Source organism: Erithacus rubecula (assembly GCF_903797595.1).
Source record: "Erithacus rubecula genome assembly, chromosome: Z".
Classification (NCBI taxonomy): domain Eukaryota; kingdom Metazoa; phylum Chordata; class Aves; order Passeriformes; family Muscicapidae; genus Erithacus; species Erithacus rubecula.
This window is the reverse complement of record NC_136661.1, coordinates 18,977,129-18,989,961: the sequence shown is the minus strand read 5'-3', so window position 1 is coordinate 18,989,961 and position 12,833 is coordinate 18,977,129.

Here is a 12,833-nt window from a genome sequence, read left to right as displayed (position 1 = left end):
GGCTTGCTGCTTTTATTTTTTTTTTTTTCCTGTTAGTTAATGGAATCTTCTGAGTATTTTTTAGAATAAAAAAGAATTGTCTATCATTAAATGTAGCAAGTGAAAGAAGAAAATTAAGAATTATTTTCTTGGATACAGATGGTCTGATTATTCATATGTGGAATTAACACTGCAGGGTGTGGGCATAGAAGTGCATGATATGTGATGTTAAAGAAAAGAAAGCCAAGTAAAACACTATTTATAAAGCCTACCTACCAAATGCATAGTGACAGTTACATAAGTGACAGGTAATTAAAGCAATTTCTTGGTACTTAGTCTTGCAAGTACAGTTTAAAAGCTGATTAAAGAATATGAGTTCCCACAAAATTAAAGGGAAGAATTGAAATTTGCTGGTATTCTTGATGGTCTGCACGTCAAAGTGATGGGGATGTAGTCAGGAACAGAGTTCTAGGTTTGGATTCAGGACAATCTCTACATTAAAAAGCAGCTTGATGTAGGCATAAGAACCACTTTTTATGTCTGAAGCTGGGCATATCATCATCAGGAGAACAAAAGAATGAAATTCAAACTTCTTGTCAACCTTCATGTCCCTATTTCAAACAATATCGGTTCTAGCATTGTTCAGAAGAAGCTGCTATAATATCATTTAACAACAGCTTGTTTTTAATGACAGCTATTGTTTGAGTGATGTTATTTTCACTTCTGAAATTTTGCTTTTTGTTTTAATAAGTCCAATGAAAGTTAATTTGCCATTTAAAAATTAATTAGTAGAAAACTTCTGGGTGGCATGCAATTATGAAAAATACTTTACATTTTTCTCCTTTGTAGAATTCAAGATAACTATCCTAAAGTGTGACACTGTTTTTCCTTAAAATATTCCAGACTCATACAATCATTTAGCTTGGAAAGTACCTTTTAGGTCGTCTAGTCCAACCATAAATCCAACACTGCCATATGTACCTCTAAACCATGCCCCTTAGTGCCACAGCTACACATCTTTCAACCTTGTGCAAGGTTGAACTCAACCAGTTCCCTGCACATCCTGTTCCAATCTTGAAAACCCTTTCTGTGAAGAAATTGTCCCTATTATCCAGTTGATTAGGGAGTATTTTGGGGATGTACTTCATCACTTCAGTCCTAAGGCAGAGAAACAAACCTTTGAAGGCTTTCTAAAGCTTAGTTCAACTATCTGAAGGCAACAAGGAACAATATTCCTGGGGTTTTTAATTATATAATATTAGGAGTAATATTCAGAAAATGGCTTGTTACAGCAGACAGGCTAGCTACTTATTTAGAGGTATTCAAAACAATATCTGGGATTTGTAAAATAGCTCTAGATTATTATAGCTGCAGTGAGCTGTCTGTTAGACACTGAGGCTTGGCAAGTGTTAGAGTAACATAAACATGTTACATGTGTTACATGTTAGAGTAAACTAACTAAATTAAACAGTTGTCTATATGAGGTTTATATGAAAATTGAGCCAATTTAGCTTAACTTACTTTCTGGCTCTCAAGAAACAAATGTATTAACTATATTGTTAGAGCAGGAAAAGGATAGGACATAGCTACAAGCCCTGTAGTGAGTAATTTTGGAGGGCAGAGAGAGGAAATTCTTAGTTCATACAAATTTTGGCTCTGAGTCTGGGTTAATATTTATCTATACTCGTTAGTTTTCTTCCAGGCAGTCCTCTGACCCATGATCAAGCAAGTTAAGGACTTATGGCTGTCAGTGAACTGACTGAGATCACTGATGGCTGAAAATTATCTTACCTATTGTTCACTGACTATATAAATAGGAAATGTGCAAGGACTGACTTGGAAAATGCAGGAAAGAGGTTGGAGACACATATGCAACTGAATGTAATTTATAAAAGAGGCAAATGCCATTTCAGAAAGTTATTAAAAGCATGCTTCTCATTAAAATTAAGATGCATTTATTTTGTGCTACCTTAGACCATGAGCACTTTTAGGGGAGGGGACACTTTTGTGGAAATACACAGAAATTGGAGATAACTTGTCATAAATAATACAGATGATAAACAGCTTAGAAAACACGGCTTCCAAAGCAGGTATGAAAGAATTTCATTTGTTTAGTCTGGTAAAGAAAAAAATGAAGAGGGGCTATGATAACAGGCTTCAGATGCATGAAAGGTTGTTGCAAGGAGGATGGTGATCAAATGTTTCCATCTCTGTAATAGACAGAATTAATTAAGAGGTAGCAAGGGCCATTTATATGGGATTTTAAGAAGAGCTTTCAAATCAAAATATCCAATACAGAAGCAAGTTACTTGACAAAGAAGTAGAATTTCCATAAGTAGGTATGTTAAACTATTGGTTAAACTTCTGTCACATGTTAGGTATAGATTAAACTTTGGACAAGATTTCAGGAATAGAAAATTATCAGGTTTATATCTCCAGCTCACTGATAAAATAATAGTAGTAGTAATAACTACTAAACAAATGGAGATTAACTGCAAATTTCCAAAGAGATTCAGTAATAAATTTCTTGGTTGTTTTGCTGGATATTACCAAATTTTGTGTCTGACTCATTAATAAGTGATTAGTAAACCACAAAAGTAGCATGAATTTTCTTATTTTCTATGTTCCTGCAGCAAACCATTGTCTTAATGATTAGATGAATAATTTTTAACTCATTTGCAAATGCAATAGAAATGTGGATGTTAATTTATGTTTAGCAAATTAGGCACATTGATGCTAAGTTTGTTTTTCTTAGTCCTTTGGATTCTTTGGGATCTACAATGACTGTATTCAAAATTATTGAATTAAATCGTATATCCCTAATACAAAGCATAAAAAATTGAAATTATCATCTGAAAGACATGTGGGACAACTCCATGGTTTATAAACGAGCCAGTATTATATAATTTCTGTAAGAAGATTTGTGTACCAGAAAATGAAAGTATTGTAATATCTAATAGACCTCAAAGGAAATTTAGACCTTAAAGAGTAAATTAGATTTTCTTTAATAAGATAACAAGTTTGACAGATAAAAATAATGTGTAGATATACTAAATTTTATAAACTTTCCATTAGTCATCATATCTTATTTCAGTTAAAAAAAATCAGAATTATGAAGGAGCAGTAAAACACATTGGCAGAAAGTAGTAAGCAGAAAAAAACTGAACTGAACTGAACATACAGGAGTTCCACATTAGGCCTGATGCTACTCAGGGTTTTAATCACTGCCCTGGACATAAATATCAATTTCTTACATACCTGTACAAACTAACATAATGAAAAACATTCTGTGGCAAAAGGTGAACTAATATCACACTTTGACTATAAGTAGGGATGAAAAAACCAGAATTTTTTGATTTGTGTATTTGTGATAGGGTACTGTAGATGCTAGAGATGCTGTGACAAATTTAAAAAAAAAAAGAAAAGAAAGAGAGAGAATGAGAATTAGAATAATTAAACATTGTCAGAGGAGGAACCATGTGCCTTGTTCTGAGCTGAATGAATTTTTACTTTTCAGAAACAAGGAGTGACTTTACTTTGACCTTCATAGAGTTAAACTAGCTATCTCCACCTTTTAGCTGCAGTGAAAAAAAGGGGAAAGCCAAAACTAAGACTTGCAATAAACCAGAAAAACACACTTTCAATAAAACATGTAACTGGGATAAAACTGGACTTTGTCTCTCTTTAAATACTCCTGTCAAGATAAGATCGTTTTCAAGTGGATATACTTCAGTTGAGCACAAATTAGGCCACAGTCTCTTACAATCTAGTTGAGAAAATACAGCCATGCTAGAGAAATTTGTGAAAATGAAGTGATATCCCATTCTTGTTTCATGTTTTTTGCATGTGTGAAGAAAGATAAGAAGATAATTGTCTTGTTGGCAAGTGTAATTACTGAAAAGTTCTATTACTGAATATGTATAAAAGCTGTTGTTCAAAGGCACAGCAGTTGTGGGAGTGTGGAAGCAGTGGTCATTCCACAGTGTGAAGTGTGTCCAGGGAGTGATTGTACTGATGGATCTGTGATGTACTGAGCTCATCATCACTGCAGGCAAAGTTAAAGTACAAATAATTGCACAAAACCAGGTCTGCCAGCCCACTGTGCAGCCTGTTTCTTGCACTATCTACTTCAACTCTTCTTTGTCTTGACTTCGTTCTTTGTTTCTGATTTTTATGCTCCTCTTTCTCTTATTGGCCTTTCTAGGAAGCCGTGTTTGGAGCAGAGTGAAGGCATTACCTGAACATGTCATACAAAACACTGACAATACAGATATATTTGCCCTTTTTGCACTTCATTAGCTACTTCCACTATTAGCTAGAGTTGCCCTTCTTCCAAAATGTGAAGTCTGATATTGCGTGGCAACAGCTGCCCAAGTGAGCTCCCCCTTCCCTCAGCAGTCCCTGGATTTTCTGGCCACACCCAGTGTCAGAGATCTGGCTCCCGATGATGCTGAGCTGCCCCATTGCTCCCTGTGGGAGCTCCAGGATGGGCACAGCTCCTGTCCCCTGCCAGGAAAGCACAGGTTCCTGCAGAGACCCCTGCCAGTGTCTGCCTTGGTGCAGTGCTGGCTTTGCACTTGCAGGGCAGAATGAGATTCAGAGTGTGCCTTGTTCAGTTCTACCTAGGTGGCAGGAAATCTGTTGTGGATTTCATGCTCAATAAAAAAAAGACAGGAAATGGCACAAGATTTCTATGTACTGCAATAGTACTGCCAGCAGTCCTCTGTTTAATTAGGGCCATCCTTGTTACATGGTGCTTGTTTAAAATGTAATCTGGCTCAAGTTAAGAAAATTCTCCATATTTACATAAAACACAATAATGTTACCAAGAAAATGTTTACAATGTGGACAATCTGTGAGGGCTTGAAACAAACAAAATCACATTTAATTTAATATTTAGAAGCCAATAGCAGTTTACTTCTAGGATTGATTTTGAAGAAAATTTCAACTTCTCCCCAAGGTTTAGACACTGCCCAAAACAAATTGAAATTTTGCTGTGAGATTCTGCATGTTGATTTAACTCATTCTTTCCAATACTCCTGTCTTCTTCTTGTGTTCCTCATCTAGGTCACGTTGAAATTTCTATGTTGCTTTGTGATATGATGCCTGTCCTGACCTAGCTGTTTTTTGCAGTGATCTCCTATTCATAAATCTCCATATAGCATCTTGCTGCACTTAGGGCATACCTTCTAAGTTAAGAGACATTGCTCTACAGTGTTGCCACAATTCCTTTTCTCATGTATTATATCTCTGAGGTAAAAAAATTGCTCAAATAAGAAGTAATTTGAGGTGAAATATTTCCAGTGAAAGTTTTATGTTTCTAGATGTGTCCACTCCCCCCTTTCTGCAGCTACAGGTGATCCTGCTACTTCTCAACAACACTGAGCATTTATGTTGGTCATTACAACAATGTTCACATTATGCTTCTCTGGAGTACATGGAGTATTTTCTTCCAAAGCACAATAGACAGTTACTATGTTTTTTTCTCACTAATTTTATTTACTAAACTAAAATGATGAAGTCTCGTTTAGGGACTGTATTCTGTATGGGTAAATCTCAATTTGCTTCTTTTTCCTTCCGTGACCTTTTGAGCAAAAAGTGCAGTGTTCTGAAATACCATCATGGTGACATGCTCCAGGGATTATGCCATATTGCTTTTGGCTCAGATGCCAGCTTCACTGGGTCCCTGTATTATCAGTATTAAGGACACAGCTGCTCAAATCTTTTTGCTGTCACAGGGCTTGTCACTCAATAATTGTCTTTCTTTCTTTGTCCACCCATAAAGAAGAGGATTCCACCAAGATTTTCCCTGACAGGTCTTGTATGACTTAGAAGTTTTAAGATATTCACTGTGATTGTTGCTTCTGCCTGCAGTATTACTGCAGGGGTTATGTTCATGTTCCTTTCTTTGGACTGAAGGAAAACAAAATTCTCCAAATGGAAACCTGTATAATCTTTACTTTATTTTTTAATAAATCACTCCTTGAATTCTATCTCTTCAGTAAAGAGATAAGCCAATCCTCCTTAAGATACATCTTAAAAGTATGTATAATAAATACTTTAATGATGATGCTCATTTATTTATTTTTCTCTGTCATATTCCACCATATCAAAAAAGAGATAAGTAATCATACTGGATCATTAATGTGTACCTTTTATTTTCTAGCATCTAAAACAATGGAGTTTTGATAACAGGAGTAGCTATTGTTAAGAGCTGTACTTTCCCTGTGAACAGCAAACTGATAGCTGCCAAATGTATAGAGCAATTAGAACATCTGCCTTAATGATTTTGAGGTCCAAGACTTTGTCAGATGGAGTTGTAAGACTTGTAGAGTTTGGAGATGGGCATTATCTTTGAAGGTTGCTGGCTAAGCAAACTTCCTGCCTAAGTTCTAGAAGCAGTAGCAGAGAATAACATGGATACTCCTCCAGAGCTAAAGAAATTAAAACAGTAGACTGAGTTCAGCAGGAAACTATCAATGGTGAAAGCCTCTGTGCTTCTGTGTATTATTTATAACTGTTGGATGTAAATATTATTACATTACATACATAAAAATAGACTTAATTTAAGAATATGGCATTTAGAATATGCAGAATACTATATATTTCATTATATATCCATATCTGTAGTGCTACAATTACTGGAAGAATAATTTTACCCTCATTTCTCTGTATTTTAGCTATGCTGAATCTTTGCCATATTGCAGCATCCAAGCAGTAACACAGTAGTCATGAATTTTGTCTGTTTGCTTTTACCCTGTGTATTTTAAAATGATGATATAGAGTTTCAGAAGAAGAAACTGTAAGTGGCTGAGCTGTCCCCAGTGTAAATAGAGAGCTCTATATAATGAAGGGTCAGTCTGCTATTTGATCAACTACCACACTTTTTAAAAAATTTATAGAAGAAAACAAACATGAAATAAATTCTACAAATTATTAAGCTGCTACCAGATCAAAAAGTTATATTAGATATGAAAATTTTGTGGAAGAAATTTTCTATTGTGCGTGTTGTGAGGCACTGGAACAGGTTACTCAGGGAAGTTGTGGATGACCCATCTCTAGAAGTGATGAGGCCAAGCTGAATAGGGCATTGAGCAATCTGGTTTACTGGGAGGTGCTCATTCTCATTTCTTATAACAGGGAGGGTGGGAACTAGCTGATCTTTAAGATCCCATCCAATCCAAACAATTTTATGATTCTATTTACAGGTTAATTAATAGTGCTGTTAAAGCTGAAGTAAGTAAATTTTCTTGAACAATATCCATAAGTCAACTCATAGTAGGAGGACATGCATTTTGAGGAGTCAGTTAATGAAGGATTTTATTCATTGTGGCATTATTCTTGCAAGAACCACTGAAGAATACAGTAATTATTTATGAAAATAGTTTTTTGCTTTCATACTAGCTACTGAGTGTTGAAAGGAAGTGGATACTGACCTTTCCATGTTGTAACTGCTCATGTCAGTATTGCCTCCTGCAGTCAGTGTGCAGTGGAATCTTGAGTCAGACCCAGATTGCATCTGTCTACAAAGGTGAGTAAGACAGGAAAAAGCCTTGCTGACATTTCCTGGAAGTGTATGCTCTGTGGAAAAACCCTATTCCTTGGCTGCTTTTAGTCACTCTGATTTCTTTTACTTAGAATATTTTAAATAATTATGTTTCTTTCTGTTGCAACACACTTGTGTGAAGCAATTGGGCAACTGTATGGCTCTGGATAATTTTAAAATGATCTCTAGATATTACTGGCTTGAATTTGAGCTTGTTGGTAGTAACTGAATGTTATGCCTGCAGCTAATTGTCTTATGTTTTAGAGAGATGGTTAGTTGGATCATACAAAATATTGCTATAAGGAATTTTGAAGAGATCTTTACATAGTTTTAAACCATCGTAAACCATTCCTGATAGCTCTTACGTGCCTAAAACTCAGTAAGTTTTGCAATTATCCAAATCAGTTAACTTTAGAACTCTTAGTGCTAATAAGGTTTTTCCAAATAATTTGACTTGAATTTCCTTTAATTCAGTTTGATAATTTTACCAGTGGTTAAAATAGGGATATTTTACTTATCAACCTACCAAAACTGCCAGGTCAACATCAAAAGTATCAAAATTCAATGCAACAACTTATGATTGGCCTCAACATATTTGAAGATGTAATTTAATGTTTCCTCAGCAGTTTTGAGGTAGAACCTCAAAATCAGATGATGTTATATGTGCATGGTGAAATGGAAATACTTTCATATGATGATAATGAGAATTGTGGTTTTTGAGAAGATCTCATTCTTTAGGATTATAAATTTCTTTCTAATGTCTTATCTAAACCTATCCTCCTTAAACTTAATTTAACTTTTCATAATTCCCCCTGGTGACAAGTTTATCTCCAGCCTTCTTGCAAGTCTACTTCAGGTACTGGAAGGCAGCAATGATGTCTCCCTGGAGCTTCCTCTTCTCCAGGCTGAACAACCTGAGCTCTCTCATCCTGTCATCACAAGAAGGTGTTTCATCTTTGTGATCAGTTTTGTGGCTGTCCTGTGGACTTGTTCCAACAAAACCACGTATTTCTTATGCTGTAGACTCCAGATCTGGACAGAGTAGTCCAGGTGGGGTCTCATGAGAGCAGTGTAAATGGGGAGAATCACCTTTCCTTGACCTGCTGGTAAAGCTTGTCAGTGAAGCCCAGGGTGTGGCTGGCTTTCTGGGTTGCAAGCAGATGTTGTCCTGTCATGTTAAGCTTTTTGACTGCAAACATGGCCAGGTGTCTTTCTCCTGGGCTAGTCTTGATGCATTCTCTGCCCTGACTGTACTTGTGCTTGGGATTGCCCTGACCCATGTGCAGGAGCTGGCACTTGGCCTTGCTGAACTCCCTGGGGTTTGCATGGTGCCACCTCTCAAGCCTGTCCAGATCCCTGTGGATGCCATCCCTCCCTCCCCTGTGCTGGCTGCCCCACCCAGCTCAGTGTCTGAGCTCAGACTTGCTGGGGGTGCCTCGATGCCACTGTCCATGCCACTGACAAAGGTGTTAGAATGTGGCAGTCCTGATATGGATAACTCTTCACAGCACTATTAGTGCAACCATCCCACACATATGTTTTTTTCTGCTGAGCAGCCCATCTCTCAAATTCATGTCTCATCAGTTTACAGACAAAAAAAAAATTTTCTTCTAAAATGTTTTGTCTCCAACAGTGAGGACAGAATTGTAGCCAGAGGGATTAGCAGAAGAATGGAGAAATTTTATAGTAGTTCCTTAAATTAGCCTTCCAAGGTCCAAAACCATGTGTCTAGTGTTAACCTACTCAGTGGACAAGCTCATATGACTCTCTGAATCTTACTGACATCCTTTATAACAAAATAAATGAAAAGTTTGAGGAAAATCTAATACAAGTAAGTCTTAAAACCAAATATAATGCCCATCACATGAGTGCTGAGGACTCTTTTAGACTCTTTGAGTCTGCTTTTATGTCCAGTTCTATATGTCACAGTCAGTTTTCAGCAATGGCTGTGTTTGCAAGGTTCTATCTGAGGGTTTTCATTTGATTTTCTTCACAAATGAATTCTCATTCTTAGTTGGTGTCAGAAACCTCATGCTGTATTGCATTTCATCTGCAATGAGGAAATACTGTGGCAAGCCTCTGACAAAAGTCCAAGGAAAGTGTTAAATGTTACAGAGTGGAGGGAAAGAAACAAAAGATTGCTGCAGGTGACTTGAATTCAGTTGCTGCCTCTTTCTGGCTATCAATAGAATAGGTTTCACATTCTGCATCTGTCCATGTAATCAGATTCAAGTTTGTTATGACTTTGATATGGAGAATGGTTGAGACACTAGACCAGTCAGGGGAGTAAGGGGCAAACCAGAGCTTCTGTATAAATTAATTCCTCAGTCTTTAGGCTCAGGCATTTGTCTGCAGCTTGATGGTGGCTTTCAGTGTGAACACAGGCTGAACCTTGCTGCAGAATTTTTTATAAAAGCACTTTAACAATTCTGACACTGTACCTTCCCACTGCATTTCCCAATTACCAGAGAAATGTAATAATTATGGCTATCAGCAAGGCTTTTCTCTCACACTCTATCGTTCATTTAATAGCATTTAAGAAGCAATCAGTTAAATGAATAGATGGATTAAATCTTATCTGTCTCTGTCAGGCAAAGGATACAGTACTCATTTAATGTGATAAACAGAGCCATATCTCTTCCTCCAAAGCTGGAATCTTATAGTTTAAATTATATTTAAGTGACCACAAACTGCATGCTGAATCAGTAGCACTCAGTAAGCTGAGCTGGCTGACTATAAGGAAGAGAAAGAAGCTGATCTTTTTTGACAAGATTGCTGATATCTCTATCCCATTTCATCACTGAACCCAGATTGAGTCACAGACCAGGATAGGTCATGCATTGGCTAGCAATTAATAAGAGCAATGAAGATTGTAGTAGTAATGGTAGGACTAGTAGTAGTAGTAGTGGTAGTAGTAATAAAAAGGAAGGTGGCAAACATATTTTTATTTAGATCATATCTTGTGCATAGTTGTTGTTAAAGTTGCCAAGTTATGCTCAATGCATACTTAACTTCTGAGCCTAATTAGTACACTTACTAGTTATTGTGTGTGCAGTTTCAGGGGAGACAAGGGTTATCATAACACTGTGGGGTCTCAGACTCTCTGTGCCATGTTCTACATGGAACTGGAAATGAGAGTCTTCTGTTTGTGATTTTATGAGAGTCTTTTGTTTGTGAGTTTGAGGACAATATATTGTAGACAGCAGTACTGTAATTTCCCTCAGTGAACTATTTATGAATTTTGCTGGTACATGTAAAAGAAGGAGGAAAACATAGGAAATTACCATAACTGCATAAGAAATACACAGCAGCACAAGAATGATGCATGTTTTTGAAAACATGGGCAAGTGTAACTTCAATAGTATTTCTAATGCAGAAAAGTATAAAAATTACCTGGGCATCATGTAAACAGTGGAGAAAAGATAACAATTTTTCATTTCACTCACTGAATCACCCAGCAAAGTGCACTCAACAGCCCACAAAACCAATGGAATCCTGGCCTGCATCCAGGGCAGCAGGTTGAGGGAGTGGATTCTGCCCTTCTGCTCTGCTCTGTTAAAATCTCACCTGGAGCATTTCTGCTCTGCTCTGTTGAAATCTCACCTGGAGCAGTGTGTCCACTGATAGGATGCACAACATAAGAAGGACACGGAACTGCTGGAGCAAGTGCAGAGGAGGTCACAAAGCTGATAAGAGGGCTGGAGCTCCTCGCCTTTAAAGACAGGCTGAGAAAGTTGGGCTGTTCAGCCTGGAGAAGAGGAGGTTGTGTGCAGACCTCATAGCAACCTGCCAGTGTCTGAAGGGGAGCTATGGGGACTCTGGAGAGGGACACTGATGGGGACTGTAGTGACAGAGCAAGGAACAATGAATACAAACTGAAAGATGGTAACATGCAAGTGTGTTATGACAGGTAAAATTTAGATGTATGGAAGAAATTCTTTACTATGAGTGGAACAAGTTGCCCAGGGAGGCTATGGATTGGCCCAGTAGTGGGAGAGCTCAAGGCCAGGCTGGGTAAAGCCTTGAGCAGCCTGGTCCTGTGGGAGTGTCCCTGTCCATGGCAGGGGTGGTTGGGACTAGGTGATCCTTACAGTCCATTCCAACCCTTAACATTCAATGATTCTATTCTGCACTAATGAAATAGCATACAGTGACATCATTAAAGGTCCTGGTGAGGAATTTCAGGAGTGAAAATTATTTTCATTCGCACTGCAGTAACTCAGGAATAACTACTGGCTTATCAGTTACTTGAGGTTTAGTCACAGTTTGTTTATTTTGCCTTTCACAGGACCATGATTTTGTAAACTGTTGCAGTAGACAAAGGACATGTAACAATTTTTTTTTTCTGGATTAACAAATGAAAATGCATAAATTAGGTATGAGAAGCACTGTGCTTCATTAGAAAATGCTAAATTTATTCCAAGAAAGCTTCCATATAGTTAAACATGAGTTTCAAAATGTTGGAGAGGTAAGGGCAGCTATGAATCATATTTTTTAGGTTGAAAGCAAATTACTTTTTCGTATTCTATTTTTTGCTAACAATGACGTGGGAAACAACTTTTCTTTGCTTCTGGTACTTGAAGTTGCACTGAGAGTGATTCAGTCAAGGATCTTTTTCTGAAAAACACCATCAGTATTGACACATTGACTAGCTGGAACAGAAAATATTCATTACATGTTATCCTTTTCTTTTTCCAATTTAATAGGAAATTAGGAAGATGAATTGGTCCCACAGTCTCAATGGAGTAAATTACTCAATGGAGTAAATAATGATACTTGATACTTCAAAAGAGGGGTTGTTTTCATACATTAGTTTTAAGATCATTCCTTGAAACATTTAGTGTTTGTCTGAATAGAGACAATCAGTTTCAGGAGGGGCATGAACTACAAAGTTGTGCTACTACTTTTAAAGCTTGCCAACCTTTGGTGAACTTCATAACCTGAAATGTCTGGAATAAAGCCTTATACAAAATGTAACTATTTTTCCATATCTAAAGTTTACTTTGAAAATATTAGTGTATGCTCTTCTTCCTAAATCCCTTCAATCTTTCATCAAACATGCTTCCTCTAAATTGATTGCTTTGTTCCACTGCATAAAACTAGGTGGATTCAAATACAGGAAGAATCTGAAGCATTTGGTTGTTATTATTGTGGAGATAGTGGCCTCACACATACAAAATATTAAAAATACTTAGAAATGTTCAAGTGATATTTGTTTGGGAGCTATACAGCATAAAATCACAGCCTGCAATACACAGATCTTTTTCTTTTTTATTTTTATTGTGCAGTACAATTTCAGGTTAATAAA